The 26,572-nt window shown below is 36.8% G+C and overlaps 1 protein-coding gene across 7 annotated transcripts in view; it reads left to right on the top strand.

Annotated features, from left to right (window-relative positions):
* The window catches only part of HECW2 (HECT, C2 and WW domain containing E3 ubiquitin protein ligase 2), a 321,128-nt gene that overhangs the window by 133,298 nt on the left and 161,258 nt on the right, over positions 1-26,572 (top strand). For 2 of the 7 annotated variants that reach the window (XM_042949538.1, XM_042949539.1), the window contains exon 3: positions 24,282-24,345. The exons of 4 other annotated variants lie outside the window; for them this stretch is intronic. The gene's annotated coding sequence lies outside the window, so the exon portion shown is untranslated. Of the gene's footprint in view, positions 1-24,100; positions 24,346-26,572 lie in introns of those variants that run through there. One more of the 7 variants, XM_042949541.1, reaches the window with a different exon arrangement.

Raw genomic sequence — 26,572 nt, 5'->3', positions numbered from 1 at the left:
ACATTATAAACAATGCATGACAGATACTACATATAAGGTGTTAAGGAAGGTCATGAAAAAGCAAAAAGTCGGTCTTTAGGAAGTGACCTTTCCGTACGATTAGAAAAATAAAATAGCATTAAATTTTTTTTAATGTTTTATTTATTTTTGAGAGAGAGAGAGACAGAGTGTGAGCAGGGGAGGAACAGAGAGAGAGAGAGGGAGACACAGATCCAAAGCAGGCTGCAGGTTCTGAGCTATCAGCACAGAGCCCGACATGGGGCTGGAACTCACAAACCGCGAGATCATGACCTGAGCCAAAGTTGGACACTTAACAGACTGAGCCACCCAGGCACCCTAAAATAACATTTTAAAGAATGTTTTTTAATAACTCAGTGCTCATAAGCTTGATTTAATTTAATTGAGGCAAATGAGGACTTTGAATTTGATAAAAAAATTATCTACTGCTGCTACTTTTTGGTGAAACAGGAAGTTGCCAAATGATATTCCCAAAGTAACAGCAAGGAAAACAAATGCCCTAACTTGGCGTATTTTTCTCTTACATACATCACACTCTACACACACCTCAGTGGTCTCTTCTCTGCTTATTAACTGTATGCTGGGATGTGGCCAAAGATCCTGATCCCCGGGAACATGTAAGCATATTCTCAGGGGTGTACTTTTTATAAGAAGTTTTAAGTTTTGTGTTTTTGTTCCAGGGATGATCCCCCCCAAAGAATTTAAATCTTTTCTGACTCATTAGGATCATCAGTTTATAGCATTTGTGCTTATAATGTTGCTGTCGCTGAGTAATACTGCTTTCATTGTCTGAGCTTATGAGAAAAGACAAAAGGTAGATTTAATATGTAAGTGATGTGCTTGAGCCAAGGAAGGGCCAAAAACGAGGATTTCATGGTAGTTTTCATAGAGAAAAATGAACAGAACTGAGTTATCATCTAGCATCATGCGTTATTTTCATGATGAACTCAAAATAGCCTTTGCTGTTAATAGTCCATGTTGCAACCTCATTATCGTCCTGGCGAAGCACCAGTTATCAATTACAGTAAATGAGCGTTGTTAATTAGAATTTTATTTGTTTTTTTAGTTTTGCTTATAATTAACACATTTTATGGTTTTATGTATTTGTCTAGTACTATTGACATTTAATTATGTATTTGTGTGTATATATTATGTTAAAAATGACTTATCTGCATTAGAGACTATGCCAGAATTTCCCCCTCCTTTCTATAAGGGATCCATGCATTAGTGAAATTCAAAAAACACTGCCTAGGGAGGAGATGGTCTTGGCCCTGCTGGAAAAGAGACTCAGAGCACAGAAGGTCAAGGAGATTTTTCCCCTTTCCTAACTTGGCCGTGCCGGGTGTCCAGCTTATCAGCTGACACAAATCAGTGCTGTACACAGTGGCTGCATTGGAAAGCTGATGCAGACAGGTGGTCTGTTTCTTTATATCACCCTCATCTCTCTGTTCCCTTTACATCTTTAAATGTTCTCTTCTGTCTTCTTGCTGCTCCTCACGCATTTTCTAGCAAGCTTCTGTGTTAGGGTCTTTGCACATTGGTTCTCTGTGCCTGGAACACAAGGCTAACTCCCCAGAATTATTCACTTCTTTGCTCCTGTATCACCTTCTGAATGAGGCTTGTTTTACGTTCCTATTCGTGAGTCCTTTACCCACTCCAGTATTTTTCCCCAAACACGTATCATTTTCCATTGCACGCTGTAATTTACCTATTATGTTTATTATTTATTGTGTCTCTCCCTCTTTCATTTTCTGTTAGAATGTCAGCTCCATAAGGACAGGAGTTTTTTATTTTGTTTAGTTCACTAATATATCCTGAAGGCTTAAAATAGACGCTCAATAAAAAAATCTTGAATGAACTTGTCATTTTACTTTTTTCTTAGTACAATTCTTCATAAATTTATAGCCTATGTTTCTTGTTTCCAAAAAGTTTGAAGGATAGGGGTAGTGCGGGCACAGTTGTATATAGTAGTAGGTGGAAGTTTAGGATACATAGCTCTGTACTGTCCTGACAGTTTTTCACTTTAAATGAGGCATTTCACATTAAATGAAACATATTTAGTATGTATTTACAGATAGTCTTCCCGTCTGCTTAGTTTCCTGTGGACTATTTTGCAATAAGTAATTAAGAAAACCAACTCATCTACTATAGCAATTGTTTTAATTCAGATAAATTAGAATCCAATAAAATGCTTTGTATTAGTATTGCACTTGACCATTTGAAGAGCACTTTGATAAAAATTCCCTTGTATGTTCTTTTCATCAACCATGACTGGGGTGACAGGTATTTTTAGTCCCTTCACTGAGGTTGCAGAGAAGTTAAAGAACTAGTTTAAGGTAATGAAAATGATTTTCTAAGACCTGAAACCTAGGTTTTTAAAGTCCTATGTAGGACATTTTATAGCCAGTTATGGTATCAGATTATGGGGCAACTAATGGAGAGGGAGGACAAAGAATACAGAACCTCAGGAAGGCATCTTATAGGATGAAACGTTAATTTCTCTCTACTGAGATCATATTAAAAGATTTTCTTTAATATTCCCATTTTCAGTGGTCTAGTGAACACTTCCTATTAAGTAACTATAGCTTTTATATTCTGATTAAGTAAATGAGCTGTTGTTTGTAAGGCAGCGAAGGCTTTTACATCTTAATGAGATTACATTGTGATTTATTGCAATGGGATACAGAAAAGAAACCATCAGAAAGTGACTCAGGAGATTTATGTTAATGTCATGAAGTTATTGAGAAATTCAGAGAAGAATAAAATAGATTAAACCTAGGTATTTAGAATAAGTGATTAGTATTTTATAAAGCATACAAAAGAAATTAATCAACTGGCAGTTTAGTTTAGATTGTTGTTGTTATTATCCTTAGCTCGGGACATTGTAATGGAGGACTGTAAAAAGTAGTAGGCAAGGGAATTACAAGTGGTGTTTTCATCATTTCATTGTGTAAATACTCATAAATTTGTGTTCTCTTGTTTGCTTTCCCAGACCCCTTATAAGTAATTTCACATTGTTATTTTCCTTACCACCTTGTGATTTTTTTTTTTTTTTTCTTAATGCGGCCATTCTTCTGGCCTGTGAGAGTTGGGACCAAACTTTAATCATTTTTGTGTCCCCAGAATCCAGCATCTATTTGACCCATGGAAGGGGCTCACCGCCTGTTCACCCTCAAGTGAATGAGGAAGTGTAATGAGCAGTCCTGGGCTGGATTTTTCTTTTAATCAGACCTTCAGTTTGGGAGATCTAGATTTCATTTGTTTTTGGATTTGCACAGATAGGAGAATTGGGAGTTAGACCATCTGACTCTAGAGCGGAGCAGACACTCAGCCAGTTGCTGTAAAACCATTGCCCCATCTAATCCTCAACAACTTGTTAATGTTGTATGATTTTCATCCCCATCTTATAGATGAGGAATGTGGAACACAGAGACATTAAATTACTTTTCCAAAGTCACACGGTAACAAATGATAGAACAGGTTTTGAACACAGGGGATATATTTAACCACTGTACTAAAATGTTTTACTTTTTTGCCACAGAGCAGAAGAGAATATAGTTTCCATGTTCACTTATCAAAGATTTGCAAGGGGAGGCATCTGGCTGGCCCAGTTGGAAGAACGTGGGACCCTGGACCTCAGGGTTGTAAGTTTGAGCCCCACATTGGATGTAGGAGTTACTAAAAAAAAAAATAAAAACTTAAAAAAAAAGATTTGGAATGAATGGTATACATATAGCATGAAAGTTCACTAAATGCTTTAGGTTTTTGGTTGAAATGTTCACCTTCCATTTTATACCTCAACCCACCTCGGTCTAGCTTTTGGCTTTTGACAGTCACTGCCCCCGCTAAGGTCACTAGGGACTTCATCATTGCTAAATGGACTTTTTTTTTTCAGGCTTTAGCCTCTAACCTTTGAGAATTTGTTGCTGTTGATCTCAGATTCCTTCTTGAAAATGTATATATTTTTGGCCTTACATGAGACCATTCTCTCCTAGTTACCTGCCTACATTTGTTTCCACTTTGTCCTCTATTGTCTCTTCTTCTACTTTAAATACTGGTGTTCTCCAGGTTTTTACCCTAGGCCATTTTCTTCTAATTTTGTGCTTGGCACTCTCTGAGAAATGCATCCATCTCCATGGCTTCAGCTAACACCCATAGCCTTCAAATCTTCAATTTTAATTGTTTCTGAGTGCCATCATTGTATTTTCAGTGTTGACCTGACATCTCTATCTGGATGGGCCCTACACTCCTCAAACTCATTATAACCCAAACCAAATTTGACCACACCCCCCATCCTGTAACCAGTTCACCTCTTCTTTTCTCTAATGTTGCTGGTGGTGGTTACCCACATAGAGATTTGTGGCTTATTCTTAAATTTTTCTCCATCACCTCCCCCCGAGCTGGTCTGGTCAGTTCACCTCTTCAACATCTACTTCTACCCCCACTGCCTCTGCTCTTATACTTGTCATCTGTCCCCTAACTTTGCAGCACGCTTCTGACTGAAGTTTTGCTACAATCTCTTCCTGCTGTAATTCATCCTCTGTGTTTTCACTAGAATCATTTTTCTTATAAAATACGATTTTATCCCTGATTATGAAAGTTAAGCTCAGTGAAAAACACGGAAAAGACAGGAAATAGAATAAAATAAAAAACTACTCATAGTCCTGCTACCGTCTCCAATATAATTCTTACTAACATTGAAGCCAGTTACACTTTTATAGTACAGTGTGATCATCTCAGCTACCCTGATTTAAAACCTTCACCATGAAGGTGGAAGTGCAGTTGCCATCTGAATCTGTTGGTGTAGATAGCTTGTTAAAGGCAAGTTAGTTATAAATAATGCAGGCAAAGTAAAGCATTTATTGTTATCCGATGGGGAACACAGTCCTTCGTCATCTTGTACAGACTGTCACTCCCTTCTTTTTGAGGTTCATAAACTTTGTCTTGACTACAGTGATTTGCAAACTTTGAAAATATCCCTAGTTTCTAATTTTATTTAAAAATGGTTATGTTAAAACCATTTTAATACAGAGTCTTTTGCCATGTTTGAAAAACCACGTAATAAGGGCCTGTTTTACTTTAAGTGATATAGTCACAAGGCACCAAAAATTATTTATTTATTTATTTATTTATTTATTTATTTATTTATTTATAGCACGAGCAGGGCTGGGGCAGAGAGAGGGAGAGAGAGAGAATCTCAAGCATGCTCTGTGCTGTCGGAGCAGAGCCCCACATGGGGCTCGAACTCACGAACTGTGAGATAATGACCTGAGCCAAAGAGTTGGACACTTAACCAACTGAGCCACCCAGGTGCCCCTGGATCAAAAAATTTTTAAGTGAGAAAAGATCTAGATTGAAAAGTATCCCTGCAACCTCTCCTGCATTTCCAAATCTCTCCTTTTCTCTCCAGCAGGTAATGATGCTTATTACTTTCATGCTTATCCTTTCAGACTCTCCATATACACATGAGTAGGTGTATATTCTGCCTATGCTTGTGTATACATATATGCAAGCAAATGCAAATATATACATATTTTTAAATTCCCCTTCATTTTCTATAAAAATTAGCAAAGTATGTATATTCTTCTATACCTTGATTGTTTCACTTTATGTATTTTGTAGATTTTTCCATGTCAGTATATAGAAAGAGCCCCATTCTTATATATTTGAACACTATTTTAATTGTTGAGATGTCCATGTTTTATTGACTGGTACGCCTGATAGAGATTTAAATTTTCTCCAGCTTTCTACTACAAACAAATAATGCTTTTATTTTATTTTTTATTTTTATTTTCTTTTAAGGGTTTATTTATTTTTGAGAGAGAGACAGAGTACAAGCAGGGGAGGGGCAGAGAGAGAGGGAGACACAGAATCTGAAGCAGGCTCCAGGCTCAGCTCACGGACCTGAGCTAAAATTGGACGCTTAACCAACTGAGCCACCTAGGTGCCCCGAACAAATGATGTTTTAATGAATAATCATATATATATATTCATATATATATTCATACTATATATATATTTGTCCTAGGCCATTTTCTTCTAATATACATATATATTCATATATATATTCATATATATATATATTCATATTATATGGGCCATTTTCTTCTAATATATATATTCATATATATATTCATGTTCATATATTCATATATATATATTCATGTTCATATATTCATATATATATATATATATATATATATATATGAAGAAAATGGCCTAGGATAAAAACCTGGAGAACACCAGTATTTAAAGTGGAAGAAGAGACAATAGAGGACAAAGTGGAAACAAATGTAGGCAGGTAACTAGGAGAGAATGGTCTCATGTAAGGCCAAAAATATATACATTTTCAAGAAGGAATCTGAGATCAACAGCAACAAATTCTCAAAGGTTAGAGGCTAAAGCCTGAAAAAAAAAGTCCATTTAGCAGTGATGAAGTCCCTAATGACCTTAGTGGGGGCAGTGACTGTCAAATATTGAAGCCAAAAGCTAGACCGAGGTGGGTTGAGGTATAAAATGGAAGGTGAACATTCCCACCATATATATATATATATATATATATATATATATATATATATATATATATATATATATGAAAGCATTCATTGCAAGCATTCTTATTTTCACCTGAGGTAAAATTCACTTAGAATAAATTAAACATTTGAAACATTTGAAAATAATAAGTTCAGTGGAATTTACTGCACTTATAATTTTGTACAACCATCACCTATATCAAGGCCAAAAAACATTTTTACAACCCTTAGAGGAAATTCTGTATCAGTTAAGCAGTCATTTTCCAATCCTCTTACCCAGCCCCTGACAACTACCTGTTTGCTTTTTCTGTGTCTATGGATTTACCTGTTTTGCATATTTTATATAAATGGAATCATGTAATATATGACCTTCTCTATGTGACTTCTTTCACTTAGCATAATGTGTTTGGGGTCCATCCATGTTGTAGCATGTATCAGTACTTCCTTTCTTTTTATGACTAAGTAACATTTCATCGTATGTATATACCACATTTTATTTATTCTTTCATCCATTGGTAGATACCTGGGTTATTTCAACATTTTGGCTTCTGTGACTAATGCTACTATGATCATTTGTGTAGAGATATTTGTTTGAGTAACTACATTCAATTCTTTGGATATATATACCTATGAATACGATTGCTAAATCATATGCTATTTCTGTGTTTGACTTTTTGAGGAACCTCCAAACTTTTTCAAGGCAGGTGTACCATTTTACATTCCCACCTGTAATGGATGAAAATTCTGATTTCTTCACATCCTTGCCAACACTTATTATTATAGCCTTTCTAGTGGGTGTGTGGTGATATTGCCTTGTGATTTTTATTTGCATTTTCCTAATGACTAATGATGTTGAGCACCTTTTCATGTGTTTCTTGACTAGTTGTTTATCTTCTCTGGAGAAATGTCTATTCAAGTTTTTTGCCTATTTTTAAATTGGGTTTTTGGTCTCTTTGTAGTTGCATTGTAAGAATTCCTTATATATTCTGGGTATTAGACCCTTAACAGATAAATGATTTGCAGATATTTTCGCCTATTCTGTAGCCTGCCTTTTCACTTTCTTGATGGTCCTCTGAAACCCCAAAGGGTTTCATTTTGATGTAGTTCAACTTACCTATTTTTTCTTTTGTGCCTATGCTTTTGTTTCCATAATTAAGATTCCCTTACCAAATCCAAGCTCATAACATTTATCCCTATGTTTTTTTCTAAGAGTTTCATAGTTTTTTCTTTTACATTTATGTCACTGATCAGTTTTTGAATTAATTTTTATATACGGTGTGAGAGATAGAGGTCTGATTTCATTCTTTTCCATGTGGAAATCCAGTTATCCCAGAAATATTTGTTGAAGAGACTCTTCTCTACCTATTGAATAGTCTTGGCACCCTTATTGAAAATCAGTTGATTATAGATGTATGGGTTTATTTCTGTACTCTGAATTCTGTTACATTATTCTATATATCTATTCTAGTATTATTACTACACTGTTTTTATTGTTGTAAATGCTTTGTGGTAAGGTTTTGAATCAGGAAATGTGTACCTTCCAACTTTTTTTTTTTTTAAGATTGTTTTGGCTATTTGGAGCCCCTTGCAATTCCATATGAACTTGAAAATCATCTTTTCCATTTCTGAAAAAAAAAGACCTTTGGAATTTTGGTAGTGATTGCATTGAAAGTAGATTGCTTTGGGTAGTACTGACATCTTAAAGATATTAAGTCTTCAATTCATGAATGTAAGACATCTTTCTATTTACTTAGGTCATTTTTAATTTCTTTAAGCAATATTGAACAGATTTCTGTGTACAAGTCATTTACCTACTTGGTTAAATTTATTCCTGGATATTTTATTCTTTTGGATGCTATTGTAAGTGAAATTGCTTTCTTAATTCCCCTTATGGATACTTATTGCTGGTGTATAGAAATACAATTGATTTTTGAGTTTCCATCTTGCATTGTACAATTTTGCTGAATGCATTTATTAGGTCTAATAGTTTTTTTTGTGGATTCTTTAGGATTTCCTATATAATACTTTGTCACCTATAAATAGAGACAATTTTACTTTTTGTTTTAGTTTGCCTGACTTTCATATCCCTTTCTTGTCTAATAGCTTTGGCTAGGATTTTCAGTACAATGTTGAATAGAAATGTCAAAAGCAGACATCTCTGTTTCATTCCTGATCTTAGGGAGAAGGCTCTCAGTCTTTAACCATTAAGTATGATGTTAGCTGTGGGCTTTTCTTTCTTTTTTTAAAGTTTTTATTTAAATTCAAGTTAGTTAACATAGAATGTGATATTAGTTTTAGGTGTACGATTTAGTGATTCAGCACTTCCATGCATCACCCAGTGCTCATCATAACAAGTGCCTTCCTTAATCCTCATCACCTATTTAACCCATCTCTTCCCTACCTCCCCTCTAATAACTGTCAGTTTGTTCTCTAGAGTTAAGTCTGTTTCTTGGTTTACCTCCCCTTCTCTTTTTTCCCCCTATGTTCATTTGCTTTGTTTCTTAAATTCCACATGAGTATAATCTTATGGTATTTGTCTTTCTCTGACCGATTTATTCGGCTTAGCATAATCCTCTCTAGCTCCATCCATGTCAGTTGCAAATGGCAAGATTTCATTCTTTTTATGGCTGAGTAAAAATCTACTATATGTATCTGTATATTGTATATATGTGTATATCTATATCTATGTCTATATCTGTATCTATATCATCTATATCTATATACATATACACCACATCTTTATCCATTTCTCAGTCAATGGACATTTTGGCTTTTCCATAATTTAGCTATTATAGATAATGCTGCTATAAACATTGGGATGCATGTATCCTTTTGAATTAGTATTTTTGTATTCCTTGAGTAAATACCTAGTCGTGCAATTGCTGGATCATAGGGTAGTTCTATTTTTAACTTCTTGAGGAACTTCCATACTGTTTTTCAGAGTGGCTGCACCATGTTGCATTCCCACCAACAGGGCAGGAGAGTTCTCCTTTCTCCACATCTTTGTCAACGCCTGTTGTTTCTTGTGTTGACTTTAGCCATTCTGAGAGGTGTGAGGTAATATATCATTGTCGTTTTGATTTGCATTTTCCAAAAAATGAATAATCCAATTAAAAAATGGGCAGAAGACATGAACATTTTTTCAAAGACATACAGATGGCCAATAGACACATGAAAAGATGTTCAACGTCATTCATCAAAAAGATTTTTCTTTTTGATGAGCGGCTGTGTATATTTTAATATCATTATAAACTCATGTGTTTTAATGAGTTGCAGAGTTTTTTAAATACTCAAACTGTACCATTTAGGGCAACAGAAAAACTATATAAGAAGGTTTTTCAAGAGCAGTTGTATATTTTATCTCTTGTACCTCCACCCAGAACCCTCATTTTCTGCAGGTAACCATTTTATGGTTGTCCTCTTCTTTATCATCTCCACATTTGTTTGTTTGTTTTTCATAAATAAAAGCAAATTTGTGTGTGTGTGTGTGTGGCGTACCACAGCACTATGTATACTATTTTGGCCCTGTACAATGGCCGCTAAAATGGCTTGGCCAAGTTGACAAAAAGATGACAAGGCAGATGACAAGTCCAGATATAAAGTCAACAATCTGACTCCTGAGCTTGGGCTCATAGTGGCCTGCTTATACTTATGGCAGTCCCATTGACTCACAACCCAATAGAGACCCAAAAGGAGGCTTTTGTGACTTTTACTTTCAGAGTAATGAGTAAAGAAGTAATTTGAACACAGTATTAGCAATAGAACCTGGTTTTCAAATAATTGTCAAGATGCCATGTGAGAATGCATCAGAGTAAACTTGTACCAGAAAGAAAGAGAAAAGCTGTTTCTTGGTCTTGTTTCCTTTATTTTTTTTTTATTTATTTATTTTTTTTTTGTATTTCAATAGTTTGGTTGATTCAAATTTTCTATTTTTGATTTAGCAATATTGATTTGATTTGCTGGCAAGAAATGGGCAGAAAAGCTTATTCTAAGCACTTTAAGATATAATATTTGTTATTACATGGTAAATTTATGAAATGGATGCTTTGCCTCAATCGTGCATTAATTATTCTGAGGCCATTTCAGGAAAATCTCCACCCAGATAAGTTTTAGTACTTTAGATTATTAATGTAATTCTTCATAGCAGACAACTTTAAGCAGATAAAGAATTAAAAGGAACTATAATATAGTTTGCCTTTTAGCTTATATTTGAAACTTTTTCTGTCTCTTCAGGATTTTTGGAATTTATTCATTTTATCACTAAAAGTCTAAGCAGTTTTTCCTTGGCACTAACTAGTGAGTAGCTTCAACTAGGTTTCTTTTTGACTTAGAGTTTATTGTTGTTAAAACTTACTTGGCCTGCCAGTGAAACTTGAGCATCGTCAGAGTAGTCTTTATAAAGTTTGTAACTCTCTTCTGTTTTTTTCCTTAAAGAATGAAAAATTATTTTAATTTATGTTTTGTTATCAGATTCTTCTTCTTCACTTCTCAATGTAATCGGTTATTTAGATGTGCCTTTGTGTCTGTTCCACACTTAGTATTTCTTCAAATTTTGTTTTAGCGTTTGTTCCTAAATACATAAATTTGGACACCAGTAAGTTATGAAATACTTCACACTTAATGATGTTTAAGGCAAAGTCTGAGGGAAATAAAAACTAATTTAGAGAATCAGCTCTTATTTAATCAAAAACATATATCAGATGTTTCCCAAAATTGGAAGATTGTTAGCAGTATGAAGGTTAATAAAATATGGTTCCTATCCTCAAAGAAGATAGACTGATAGAGGGAATTAGGTAAGACAGTGTTTCCAAGTGGACCAGATTCTTTAACATTGCTGTAAGAGGAAAAGATTTTAAAAAGGGCATATGTAAAAGTACTTTGCATAGTGGTTGATATTTAATGACACAGAAGGTTTTAATTTTTTAAAATATTTTAAAAATTGAGGTATAATTGACATATTAATGACATAAGTTTTAAAAGTGTTATCTTGATTTTAAAAAGTAAAAATTGGTTTTCTGGTAAAATTCATTCAAATTTCTTTAAAGAAAAACTGGAAATTGTGTCTGTGGTCATGAATGCTTACAATGGTTGATTGTACTGTGATTTTTCTGAAATAGCCTGGAACTCTGAATTTTTTATATTTGTGTTTGATTTATATTGATTCACAAATCCATTTAGAGCAGATCTCTTTGGGTTGATGACTACTGAGTACTTGAAGTTTTGAATATAACCTTCAATTTAGTTAGATTCTAAATAGTTTTCATGTGATACCTTTTGCTTCAATTTTTTTTCTTACTGTTCCTTTACCAGATGTCTCTTGAATCTGTGTCTTGTCCCCTAGATATGTCCATATGATGAATGATACTTGTGTTTTTCAGCATCTTGAGACGTGGGTTATTGATAATATGTGGTTAGCTACAAGGTCATTTTTTTTGGCAGCTCCATTTGACAAGTAAAAACTTCTTTTGAATGAGTACTTTAACGTAAGTAATATTTTCCAGCGTCAGAATATTTATGATTAAATATAGATTAGAAAGGAGAGCACAGAGCATATAGAAAGATAAGAGAGATGCCAAACTTAATTTTTTTTTCTGTATTACTGTTTCTATATTTTTTCTGCAATACTAAGCCAAATTGAAGCCTCTATTTTCTGATTATTAAAGTAGTGCAAGTTCATTATAGACAAGTTGGAAAATATGGAACAGCATAGGAAACACTTGAGTCTTCCTGCCAAGTGGTAATTATTATAAGCATTTTAGCATATCCTTTTTATAACGATATTTTCATAAATATGTGTATTTAAGAATTTTGTTTTGAGTATAGTTGACACACAATGTTACATTAGTCTCAGGTATACAACACAGTGATTCGACTTCTCTATATATGTTGTACTATGCTCACCAAAAGTGTAGCTACCATCTGCCACTATACACTATTACAGTATCACTGACTATATTCCCTATGCGGTGCCTTTTATTTCCATGATTTATTCATTCCATAACTGGAATCCCATATGTCTTCATGCATTTTGCCCATCAACTTACTCCATTCCCTCTGGCACCCATTAACTTGTTCTCTGTATTTATAGGTCTGATTCTGCTTTTTTGTTTATTTGCTTATTTGTTTTGTTTTTTAGATTCCACCTATGAGTGAAATCATATGGTATTTGTCTTTATCATTCTGACTTATTTGACTTAGCATGATAACCTTTAGGTCCATCCATGTTGTGGCAGATGTGTGTGTGTGTGTGTGTGTGTATGTGTGTGTGAGAATCACATCTTCCTCATCCATTCATCTGTCAGTGGACACTTAGGTTGCTTCCATATCTTAGCTACTATAAATGTATAATAAATGTAAGGGTGTATATATCTTTTTGAATTATTGTTTTCATTTTCTTTGGGTAGATACCCAGTAGTGGAATTATTGGATTCTATGTTATTTCTATTTTTAATTTTTTGAGGACCTTCCATACTGTCTTCCACAATGGCTGTTAAAATTTCCATACTATCCAAAGCTATCTGCAGATTCAGTGCAATCCCTATTAAAAAACCAACAGCATTTTTCACAGAACTGGAACAAACAATTTTAAAATTTATATGGAGCCACAAAAGACCCCAAATAGCCAGAACAACCTTAAAAAAAATTTTTTTTTAACATTAATTTATTTTTGAGAGAGAAAGCGACAGAGCATGAGCAGGGGTAGGGGCAGAGAGAGAGAGAGGGAGACACAGAATCTGAAACAGGCTCCAGGCTCTGAGCTGTCAGCACAGAGCCCGATGCGGGGCTTGAACTCGTGAACCATGAGATCATGACCAGAGCTGAAGTCAGACGCTTAACCGACTGAGCCACTCAGGCGCCCCATAGCCAAAGCAATCTTGAGACAGAAAAGAAGCTGGAGGTATCACAATTCCAGATTTCAAGACATACTACAAAGCTGTAGTAAGCAAAATATTATGGTGCTGGCACAAAAATAGACACACAGATCAATGGAACCGAATAGAGAGTCCAGAAATAAACCCATGCTTATACGGTCAATAAATCTATGGCAAAGAAAGCAAAAATATACAATGGGGAAAAGTCAGTCTCTTTAATAAATGATACTGGGAAAATTGGATATCTACATGCAAAAGAATGAAACTGGATCACTTTCTAACACCACATACAAAAATAAACTCAAGATGGACTAAAGACCTAAGTGTGAGACCTGAAACCATAGAAATCCTAGAAGAGAGCACAGGTGGTAATTTCTCTGACATCACCTGTAGCAATGTTTTTCTAGATAGGTTTTCTAAGGCAAGGGAACAAAAGCAAAAACAAACTATTGGGACTACATCAAACTAAAAAGTTTCTTTATTTTTGCACAGTGAAGGAAACCATCAACAAAACAAAAAGGCTGCCTAGTAAATGGGAAAAGATATTTGCAGGTGATGTATCTGTTAAGGGGCTAATAGCCAGAATATATGAAGAACTTAATATAACTCAATACCAAAAAAATCAGATAATTTGATTAAAAACCTGGCAGTGGATCTGAATAGACATTTTTTTCAAAGAAGACTTACAGATGGCCAACAGACACATGAAAAGATGCTCAACATCACTGTTCGTCAGGGAGTTGCAAATCACAACCACAATGAGCAATGAGAGATCACCATATACCTGTTAGAATGGCTAAAATAAAAAAGACAAGAGATAACAAGTGTTGACAAGGATGTGGAGAAAAAGGAAGCTTTGTGCACTGTTGGTAGAAATATATGTTACAAACTTTAAACCCAATTAAGCTCATATTGTGCATACAGCTCTGCAGTATGCTTTTCACTTATTGTATCATGAACATTTTCCATGTCATTAAAAATTGGGAACATTGTGTGATGGCAACATAATAGGGTATAATGTGGCTGTGCCATACGTACGTATTCATTTATTTTTGGATACTTACATAGTAGTTTCTAATTATTACAGATCACAACACAGTGACCACTAAATTTACATGATCTTAAGTGGCACATATTTTTAGAACATGTGTCTTATTTTGCTTAGTAAGCCATGGCAGATAATTTTTTTTCATGTGTAAAATTATCCTTACTTTTCTGGTATTTATGTTTTTTTCCCCTTGTACTATTATCCTTTACTGAAGGAAGTTTTTAAGTTTAAAAAACAATGGCTTTTTAAAAATGCGATTGAGAGGTTTATTTATAAAGTCTGAAACAGATTAGAGGGTAAAATGACAAATCCTGATGACAGCAGTTTGTAATGGAAATGCTTACAGACCCTTAAATATAGCTTGGTAGGGAAGGGCGGCAGGAGGGAAACAAGTTGTTACAGTTTGTTCCAGGAAAGGCATTTTGGATGAATGCCATCTTTTACAAGGATGCCTTGTGATTTTAGTTTTATCCACTGCACTTAACCTTTCCCAAAGTGATTGCTGAAACAAATGTATATAGTGCAATAGAAGTCATTAACATAATTCTTTTCCTCCAAAGATGTTATTTGAATTTTAGTAAAAGCATTGAATTTGTGCCAGATTTAATCATGTCAAATAACCTAGAGCAGAATGACTCCAGAAGTCAGTTCAGCTGCCTTCGTGGTGGAAGTATCTATTTCGTGTTAAAATTTGTCACAGAAATAAAATTCTAAAAATTTTTCTAGATATTTCAGTGATTTGGTCTTCTCTGTTGAGAATAACAACATTAATATCTGAGAGTTTATTGACAGTGAGTACATACTCTTTGCCAGGCACTGTCTCCTTACTGTATGTAGCTTTACAGTCCTTCCCAAATTGTGCTGGTCTTGCATTGTTATTGTCCTCATTTTATAGATGAGGGAACTAAAGGTCAGGAAGGTTAATCATTTGTCAAGGTCTCATGTCTAAGAGATGTCCATTTGGGCTGCAGAACCAGTGCTACTCTGTACTGTATTTACAAGCTGTTGGAGAGATCTTAGGCATATAAGTAACTGACTAAATGAGAAAATGTCTTAAATTATATTAAAACATGTTAGTAAAACATAATGAATAAGTTTAGTGTCTGACTTATAATTTTTAAACATTACAGAACAAACTTACATATTTAAAGGTTGACTTTATTCTTTTTGAAAAAGGGACACAATTATTTAGGGGAAAAAAAAATCCTCACTTTTCACTCTTCCTGGCTAGAGATCTTGGCAAGCAGGAGCGCAGTTGCTATTATTGTGACTTTGTCTGTTGTGTGTACAGATACATGCTGCCAGATTCTGTGCCCCACACCTTTTATAAACACCATATTTAACTTGGAAGAGAAAAAGTTATTCTTGGCAACACTCACATGGCAAAAGTAGCAACTGCAAGGGCCACCAAACAGTATCCTGACCTGAAGCTGGAATTGTGAGAATATGTCTAGAATTGAACTTACTGTCTACAAGGCACGTCTCAATAAAGGAGAGAATTATTATTCAGTTTACCAGGAGGCAGGAAAGCTGCAAAAATGAGATCTGTGTCCCATCTACTTATGTATTGATGGTTTGTGCTTCTTATTACTGTTGTCATTGCCAGATATGAAGATCATTAGGTAGCTAATAAGGACCCAGTACTAAGATGACCAAAGTGGTTGAAAGACCTTCTTTTTTGAAAACAGCCTGCAACAGTCATTTCTTGTCAGCAAAGACGCACAGATAGGGTGTTGGTATGATGATGGAGCTCTTCACTGAGCCCTCAAATGTTAGAATGCAAGGGTCTCTTTGAAATTTGAGAGACATACATTTATAATAAGTGAAATGTGCTGTTATATGCGTCGAAAGTAATTTTTTATGAAATTTTACTCAAGTGTTAACCAAAAAAATTTTTTTTAATGTTTTATTTATTTTTGAGACAGAGAGAGACAGAGCATGAGCAGGGGAGGTGCAGAGAGAGAGCGAGACACAGAATCTGAAACAGGCTCCAGGCTCTGAGCTGTCAGCACAGAGCCCAACGCGGGGCTCGAACTCACGAACTGTGAGATCATGACCTGAGCTGAAGTCGGACGCTCAACCTTCTGAGCCACCCAGGCACCCCTAAAGTGTTATTTTGAGACGTGGCACAAGCTAAAAAGAAAAGTTGACAGATCCACAAAAACATGTAGATTCATATATTGCTGACAGATTCAAAGCGAATTAGTATGAGAAGTTAAGGATGTTCTTACAGACATCATTCAATAAATTCTTTCTGGCTGGTAACCTTTGAGATGGTACCACAGAAATCCACTCTTGTGTCCAATCTTGGGCTCACTGCACAGAGCAAGCACGGTCAAACCCTCCTTTCTAGAACCCACTAGTGCTTCTCAAATTTTCTATGGCCTTTCAATCCCATCACGGACACTGATCTTTTGTAAAGTACAATAAAAGTAGACCTAGGGGTGCCTGGGTGTCTCACTTGGTTGAGCGTCTGACTCTTGATTTTGGTTCAGGTCCTGATCTTGGAGTTCGTGGGACTGAGCCCCATGTTGGGCTCTGTGCGGATAGGGCGGAGCCTGCTTGGGTTTCTCTCTCTCCCTCTCTCTCTGCTGCTCCCCCTTCCTCTCTTTCTCTCAAAATGAATAAATAAATAAACATTAAAGAAAAAAAAACTTAGAAAAATGAAATGAAAACAAGATCTACAAAATATAAGCCCACATTTTCATTATTATTATTATTATTATTACTGAACAGACTTAAAATTACTCTGACAAATTTCTGTAAAAGTTTGTAAAGTCTCATGTTCAATTTCTGTCCTTCTCTCAAATCATTAGCGATAAGTTCATGGCCCAGTGCTGGTCCACGGCCTATATTTTGAGGAGTACTGTTCTAGACTTATATACAAGCAAAAACTTTTTTTTTCTCATGTTAGCATCCCTTTCTGTGTTCGTGTTTTCTGTACTTGCTTTCCACTCTACTCACTTTTTTCTTCTTTTAAGATAGATTGAACATAATCATCATGAGAATTGTTAGGAAAGAGTACACTGCAAAGATACAGAGATGTATGTCTATTTTTGAAGTTTCTAACAAAACACATTTGCAAAACCAAATGTGACATTCACATATTCATGTCCATTAGTGTACGGTCTAATTAAATTTTTTTTTAAATTTTTTTTTAACGTTTATTTATTTTTGAGACAGAGAGAGACAGAGCATGTACGGGGGAGGGGCAGAGAGAGAGGGAGACACAGAATTGGAAGCAGGCTCCAGGCTCTGAGCCATCAGCCCAGAGCCCGACGCGGGGCTCAAACTCACGGACCGCGAGATCGTGACCTGAGCTGAAGTCGGACGCCTAACCGACTGAGCCACCCAGGCGCCCCCGGTCTAATTAAATTTTGAGACTGCAGACTAGTGTCTCTTAAAGTGTAGTTCTAGTATTATCTATATCAGAATTAGTTGGGGTGATTGTTTAAAATGCAAACTTCTAGGACCCATCCTATATCTACTGAATCAGAATTTCTGCTCTTTGCTCTATGGAGTCTGATTTTTAAGTTTATTTATTTTTAATTTTTAAAAAATGTTTATTTATTTTTGAGAGAGACAGCATGAGCAGGGGAGGGGCAGAGTGAGAGGGAGACACAGAATCCAAAACAGGCTCCAGGCTGTGAGCTGTCAGAACAGAGCCCAACACGGGGCTCGAACTTAGGAACTACGAACTTGTGACCCGAGCCAAAGTTGGACACTTAACCAGCTAAGCCACCCAGATGCCCCTATAGTTTATCTAGTTTGAGAGAGAGAGGGGTGGCGGAGAGAGAGCGGAGGAGGGACAGAGAGAGGGAGAGAGAGAGAATCTCAAGCTGGCTCCACACTGTCAGCATAGAACCTGACGTGGGGCTTGAACCCATGAACCATGAGATCATGACCTGAGCCGAAATCAAGAGTTGGTCGCTTAACTGATTAAGCCACCCAGTGCCCCTGGAGTCTGAATTTTAAACATAAGTCCCAGATGTTTGTAATATACAATATAATTTGAAAACTTTTCTTTCAGAGTTGGGAATTTATGTGATTATTTGATTCTACATCATGCACTGTTGTGGTAAATTATAAATCCCAATTCTGAAAATGTTCCCTGTGTGAATATAGTGGAGTTTCTATGCATGTACTTCCCGCCCTATCCGAGACTCTCCAGGATATATTATTGAGTTCATTGCTATCTCAGCTATATGCAAAGCATAACTGGGAAAAGGTAATGTTCTCATTGTACAGATAGAAGCAAAATATACACATAGACAAATAAAATAATTTAAATCCTTCCTTTTTTGGCTTCATTTTATTTTCTTAGTTTTACATGACTACAATCTATTTTTAAATTCACCCTGTTGTACAATATAAATTTATTTGGAATAATAAATAGCATAGGAGCAGAACTCGCTAGTCATATGTAATTAAATGGTTGTTATGAATTGAATGAGGGAGGTAGGATTGTATGTAAACCACCGTAAAATTTCATTAGCAATACATTAACATAGGATTAATACAAAATTCATCCATAAGTAAAGATATAACATTCTTAGGTATTTATATAAAATTCACCCATAAGGAGAAATATATCTTAGAGCTTCTGGATACAGGTCAGTCAAAGAAAGGAGACCCCATTATAGCTGCTTCTTTAATTATGTTGTAGAGATTACTGAAAGAAAAAAAAACAACATTTATTCTTATTTCTGCCTTTCACGTGTTTGGCACATTACATCTGCTTGTGTGTATCTGTCTGTTAGAGAAAATGAGGGTCATCTATTCATGTTAATGAAAGCAATGGATCCCAGTTCCGATCATTTGGCTTGAGTGGACATCGATAAAGGGATTTTCTTATCCACCTAAGATGAGAAAGTCAGTTTTGGGGGACATTACTGTCTTCCAGAGCATAATGATAATTTCCCAGATGAAAGTGCAAAACCCTAAGAAAACATGCCCGTACTTGCTTCTACTGAACTCAGAATACTTCAGAAATGTTGCTGTTGTGAAATTGTGCAGGCTTCTGGAAAGTCTTCCTCTGCACCTTTCAGCCTTGCCATTATGTGCCCTTGATCAAGTTACCAGACCTCCCAGAGCTCACTTTCCTTATCTTAGGGATAATAACACCTCTCAGAATTGCTGTGAGGATTCTATCAGCTAGTGATTCTGAAATACCGAGCACAGTTCTTGTCACTTGATGAACAGTACTTAGTTATTTTGGGGGAAAGTTGTATAATGGTGGGAAATGTGCGGATAAGCTTTGATGTCATGCATACCCTAGATATGAAATTCAGCTAGTTTTTTGCTCTGTGATTTTGCTATGCATGAGCAAGTTATTCAGTCTCTTTATCCCACAGTTTTCTTATTTTGTGAAATGGGGATTGTAACAACCAGCCCAGAAGGTTCTCTGAGGATTAAATGAGAGAGTGTATGTATACACTTATAGTGCCTGGCATGTGGTAAGTTCTTAATAGATAACAGATGATAGCCCTTATTGTTTTTATTTAATTTGATTACCTACCAGTTTCTAGGCTAAAATTTAGAAACCATGTATTTCATGTACAGCCGTCAAACTGATTTTTATTTGAGGCTCTACCCTTGATCTTTTAGCAGCTGTCTCTTTTTTGAATGAATTTTCAAAACGTTTTCTGATGTATACACAGACTGATGTGCATTTCCATTGGAAGATTTGGGGAATCTGAAAACAAAGTGGTGAGGAGGCCAGCATTCATCTGGCTGTTTAAGGAACACAATGTCACAAGAAAAACCCTCCGATAAAAGTTGCAGCACATAGGCAGACACTTGCTACAGGACTGAAATAATGCATATGGGATAATATGATGTCAGTCTCAGAGGCATGCAAAGTGCAGAAACACAAAGGAAATTCATAATGGGCTTTTCAGGAAAATGGTTGTTCCTTCCTGATGTGCTAACCTTGATTCTGTTTTGGGTTTTTGGTGCCAACATAAAGCTAGATGGAAGAGACACTGCTGAATTTTTCCATTGTCAATTTGTATCGTAATCTAAGAATTGTGTCTTTGCTCTCCTCTACTCTTTTTTTTTTTTTTTTTGGAGCTTACTCATTCTTTTTTTAATTTAGGTATAGTTGACACACAATGTTATATTAGTTTCAGGTGTACAACGCAGTGATTCAACTTCTCTATACATTGTGCTGTGCTCACTGCAAGGATACTACCATCTGTCACCGTATAGTACTATTATAGTATCATTGACTGTCTTCCCTATGCTGTGCCTTTTATTCCCATGATTTATTTATTCCGTGAGCTTTTGGGAATAAGCTACATTAGTTAAATGATGTCTTTTTAGTTCTATGATTAATCCATTCAGTATCCATAAAACATAATTTCACCCATGAGCATCCTTGCTAGATCAATAGCTTTGAATGTTAACAACTGTGATATCAATTGGCTTTCAGAAAGAGATCTTGTGGAGATGGGATGAAAGGACAATTTTCATTCCTCTATTCTTTTTTTAAAGTTTATTTATTTATTTTAAGACAGAGAAAGAGAAAGTGAGCAGGGGAGGGGCAGAGAGAGAGGGAGAGAGAGAAAATCTCAAGCAGGCTCTGCACCATCAGCACAGAGCCCGACATGGGGCTCGAACTCATGAACTGGGAGTTCACGACCTGAGCTAAAACCAAGAGTTGGGTACTTAACCAAATGAGCCACTCAAGTGCCCCTCATTCCTCTATTCTTTAGCTTCCCTTTCTTTCCCTCTACACTGATGCTTAAAATTTCTAGTCTATTCTCCTTCACTGGCCTCATCTCTCCCTTACCCTCTGTGTTCTAGTCACACTGGTCTTCCTTCAGTCCATGGAAGTGCCATGCTGCTCCCCATGCTAGGGCCTCTGAGCAGCTCTTCTATCTGAAATGTTGTCTCTTTTCTCTTTCCTCCCCTCCTTATCCATCCTTCAGAGCTCAGTTCCTACATTGATTCCTTGAGGAAGATTTCACTTATTTTCTGGCCTGGGTCATGTCAGCAACTCGCCCGTTCCCTTATGCCCTCTTTTTCCTTTGTAGCATGTCTCATAGTAGTAGCTAAAGCATTCATTTTGTATTTGTTATTTAAATGTGTCTCCCTGTCTCTAAAATAGAAGCTCTGTAAGAAAAAGCAGAGGCTGTGTTTGTCTTGTTGAGAACTATCTCCTAATGCCTGGCACCGTATGCCATCATAGCGAGTGAAAATGCTAGGATGTTACATGGATGCAAATATTGTATTAATGTGCTTCCCATTTTACTTGTTGATCTTCAAGGTCTTTCTTCACACTGGGTTGTGGTTTGGAGAAATATTCCTTTATATATTCCTAGCATGTATAAATTTTGAGGTCTGACACTATGCTGTCTTGCTGTACCTTCTCAATGCAGTAGTCCACTATGATTGAAGAGGTACAGCCTGAACTACCTGTGTTTAAGAAATACCACCTCTATGAAAAGGTGCGTGTATGTGATGGCCTTAAGTCTAGGCTCCAACATCATCTCACATCCCTTGATCCACTTTATAAGTTTCTTGGTCAACTTGGAAATCTAGTCTCCTATGACAATGGCTTGTGCTGTGGGGAAATAGATTTCCTTTACATAGGACGACAATAGCCTGTTTGACACATGTGAACATCGATGACACATGGACGGACCAGAGCCTAGAGTTCAGCTAAAGTGGCCTGTCTGGCAAATGTTACACTATTTGGAAGGTAAAGAATCGTGGCTTGGAGAGCCAGAGTCATGGGAGCATCAGGTGAACTTCATGGAGAATCTGTTGGTCCATAACTAGGAAGTAAGCAAGCATTCAAGACTAGACGCTTTTGACTGGGGCTAAAAACAGAGATGCTGACATTGATGAGAAGTCTGTTGTTCATAGGCTGTAGCCACCGTTGATGCCAATAAGAGGAAATGAACTCATCCCTTCTAGATTACTTTTTCCTAAACTCCTTTTGGTGACTCCGTCAAATTAGTGAGGTGACTGCCATCTTCAGGAGCGTTATCTGAGAAAGGCAGTGCACTGTAAAAGAGCTTGGGTTTGGGGGCGCCTGGGTGGCGCAGTCGGTTAAGCGTCCGACTTCAGCCAGGTCACGATCTCGCGGTCCGTGAGTTCGAGCCCCGCGTCAGGCTCTGGGCTGATGGCTCGGAGCCTGGAGCCTGTTTCCGATTCTGTGTCTCCCTCTCTCTCTGCCCCTCCCCCGTTCATGCTCTGTCTCTCTCTGTCCCAAAAATAAATAAAAAACGTTGAAAAAAAAATTTTAAAAAAAGAGCTTGGGTTTGGGTGTTGGATGTCATTCAGATCCAACCTGAAATCCTGGCTGTCATCACTTCTCTGGGAGCCTCTGTTTCCTCACCTGTAACATAGCTCTAATAACATTATTGACCTCAGCCTTGGAGCGCAGTGCCATTCGTGAGGCTATTTTTATAGCATCTGCGATGTGTCCCTGGTACAGTGTAGGCATTGTGTACATGCTTGCTCTTTGGGTGTTCATTAGCATACACCCAAGAATCTACAGTGATTTTCTCTAAGACTGGGCAGAGTTTACATGTCAGAAGCAGCCTGGTGGTGATTCTGGAGTGCCAGGCTTGCTGTGCCCACACAGTTTATTGCCAAAGCTTTGTGGCCCGTGAAGCTTCATGGCAAACTGTCTGGATTAAGGGACCAGTAGAGAGTAAATTGCATTCACTAAATGTAGCGCGGAGCTTGAATCCAGCCTGTCTCACTTCACAGCAAAACGTGTGACAGTTGAAGATATTTTATCTTGCTTTCTTGGAAGCTTTCTGGAGAGATACAGTCTCGCACCCTTTGATTACATCCACCCATGCAACTGACACTTAATAATTGCGACAACTGCCCTGGGTGGGCCAGCTTCAGGAGGCCCCTTTTCCATTAAAGAATAATGCATCTCATCTGGAAATTCTTCCGCCACAACTTCTTCCTTGGATAAGACAAGAACACAGCTAGATGGATGTTTTGCATCCATTTTTTTCATTAAAAGTGAGATCTGAAAATAACTTCAGGGTTGATAACCACAGTTTGGGATTTTCATTAAAGCTGTATGATGTTTCAAAAAGTTTTAGTTGATTTTTACAGTTTGAAATCCAAGTCCACATATTTATTTTGGATTAGTTAGGATGCTATAAGCCTATTTTAATACCCTAAACAAATTCTTTATCTTATTAATCATAGTAGTAAATTAGAGTTTCCAGGTAATGGCTACTCTATTCTTAGTAAATCAGACAGAAAATTCCCCTCTCTGTGATAACAGTTTGTTGACATCAGCTCACTCTGTATGAGAGAGAGAGAGAGAGAGAGAGAGAGAGTGTGTGTGTGTGTGTGTGTGTGTGTGTACACATAACTCATTCTTTGGAATTTTCCCAATAGAAAAGCAAAGGAAGGAAGCTGAGGGGAGGATGGGGTGATTGCATCCTGTACCCTTTACAGGGTGTGGCCACAACTGCCTCAGCATATGGGATACTAATAGGTTATGTTTTTTCATTAAGGATGCCTGAACAGTGGTAAGTCTTGAGGAAGAGTGGGAGTGGCTCTCAGTGTTTTTTTTAGCCAGACAAGAGTATCCTGGCAGAGGTCTGCTCAAATCCTGCTTAGGATTTCATTTCTAGAACGTTGGGAAAGAGAAAGAGAAGCAGGAGCATCAGTGAAGTGGACCTGCAGAGCTCTCAAAGCCACGTTAGGACTCCAGACCTGCCTGACTTCAGTTCTGGCTGCTTCTATGAATGGAATTGCCAAGTGGATAGGCCAGTGCATGATTTTAAGGAGAATGAAACATGTTTCTTCTTGCTGCTTCCAAACCAGATTTGAAATGATGATGGATTCAACCCTGAAAAAGGCAGAGAGAAACTTTTGGGGATTATGTGAGGTAAGGTAATAGGAAGTTCTGTAAAATGAGTTCAACTGTCACCTAATTTCTGAGTCTGACCCTTAAAAAAATTTTTTTTTAAAAAACTTTTATTTATTTTTGAGAGAAAGAGAGTGAGCAAGCAAGGGAGGGGTAGAAATACAGGGGATGGAGGATCTGAAGCAGGCTCTGCGCTGAACAGCTGAGAACCCGATGCGGGGCTTGAACTTACAAACTTTGGGGTCGTGACCTGAGCTGAAATCAGATGCTTAACTGACTGAGTCACCCAGGCACCCCCTGAGTCCAACTCTTTGAGATTTACAGTTCTCTTTGCCTTTCTCTTTGAAATGTTCTTAAATGTGCTCTCCTCCCAGCTCGATTAGGGATAGCTATTAACAAACCGTGTGGTGTGCTTATCACATTTAATCACTTGACAACTCAACAGCCATCAGTACAGGTATTAAAGCATGTGAAACTTTTACAAATAAATATGCAGTCCCTTTGCTGATGTTCTAGAGCCCCACTGGTTTCAAATAAATTACTTTACTGTGATGTTAAGTACAGGTTCTACCTACAAGAGTGTTTTTTTTTTGTTTTTTGTTTTTTGTTTTTTTTTAATGTCATGCGATGGAGTCTAGATTTCATGACAGGTTATCTGCTTCTGGCCAATAATGTTTTTAGACAGATTTTTAAAGCTCTTCTCTCATGAATGAGATGTTAAAGCAGATTTATTTGTAATGTAACGTTCATATGGACAAGGATTCATAGACATTCACATTTTAGAAACTGTTGATTAAACAACAATCTTACAAAAACACTTGGAGAATAAATTCACGTTTTTGTTAAGATTTCCTTGTGGCAAACTGACCCAGCTTTCAATAGACTTTTGGAATCTGCTTAGATTGTTTAAGAGCCAGGATGAATACAGGGATAAGTTTCAGCTCTATCCTAATCCTTTATAAATTAAATGTTTTCAATGAAAAAATTTACTTTTTGGCCCTAAAATGCCACTCAGTTGTTCTCAAGGTCGGCAGGGATGTTATTTTTTATTGTCGTATAGTGTGCACCTGGCACACAGTGCCGGAGACCCAAGGATGCTATCATGCCTACACTGCACTGGACAGAACTAGCAGTGCCCCATTTAGAAACATACATAAAAGCTCAGTTTAATGAAAAGTAAGGTGATGGTTTAGTAAGGATTCAGGTGAGCGGTCCAACCTTTGGGAAGGTCATTCAGCCTCTGGTCAAGCCATTTTGGGGAGGCACCCGCAGGGACTAGCCACATCTGCAAGATTATTCTTTAGGATTAGTAGCAATGAATGTTCCAGAACGATTGCTCTCATATACTTCCAACTAATATTTTCATACTGAGTTTGAATCAGCTCCAATAAATATTTGGTTCACTTCAATAAGGGTAACCTCCTTCTTTACATAAAGTTAGCTATGAAAGTTCCTGATCCTTGTTGTATGAGCTCACTAAGATCAAAGGTGTAATTTACCCCCAACCAAAGGATGCTTTTGCATTGAACTTTATATTTTATAATGGTTGCACATTTCTCAGAATCTGTAGCTATTAGGTTCATGTAAAAGTAACATCCTGAAGCATCTTAGAGGTTGCTTCTAAACTTCATTTAGTATTAAAAAGGTTTATCTTTGAGTGATAAATTAGTGTGTATATGACATTTAAAAAAATAATAATTAGGGGCCCCTGGGTGGCTCAGTCAGTTAAGTATCTGACTTCAGCTCAGGTCATGATCTCACAGTTAGTGAGTTCAAGCCCCACATCGGGCTCTCTGCTGTCAGCACAGAGCCTGCTTCAGATCCTCTGTCCCCCTCTCTCTCTGGCCCTCCCTTGCTTGTCTTCCTCTCTCTCAAAGTTAAAATAAATAAATAAAAATAAATAAGTAATTAGAAGAAAGAAAGAGGGATATAGAATTAACACCTCATTGTCATTCCTGGCAACTTTTGAACACACATAGTACCACCCAATCCATGTTTCATTGTGTAGGAAGATGAGGGCATCTCTGCCTGTCTTTATTAGGCTGAGCTTAAAGCCTGACAGAATTTTAGGCTTTGAGTGACCTTCCACCTAAGAACTGCACAGACTGGTACACTCTGTGTGAGAGACTGTATTCACATGTAATGGCATAATGTGCTATTGGTGTACGTATGGACTGCACTTTTGTTGCACACTCATTTGGCATCCAGATTAAGAAAACAGTCTCCAGGGGCGCCTGGGTGGCTCAGT

Source organism: Panthera leo, chromosome C1 (genome assembly GCF_018350215.1).
Source record: "Panthera leo isolate Ple1 chromosome C1, P.leo_Ple1_pat1.1, whole genome shotgun sequence".
NCBI classification, from domain to species: Eukaryota; Metazoa; Chordata; class Mammalia; order Carnivora; family Felidae; genus Panthera; species Panthera leo.
Note: the sequence above shows the minus strand (reverse complement) of the source record. Positions and strands in the feature narration are given on the sequence as shown.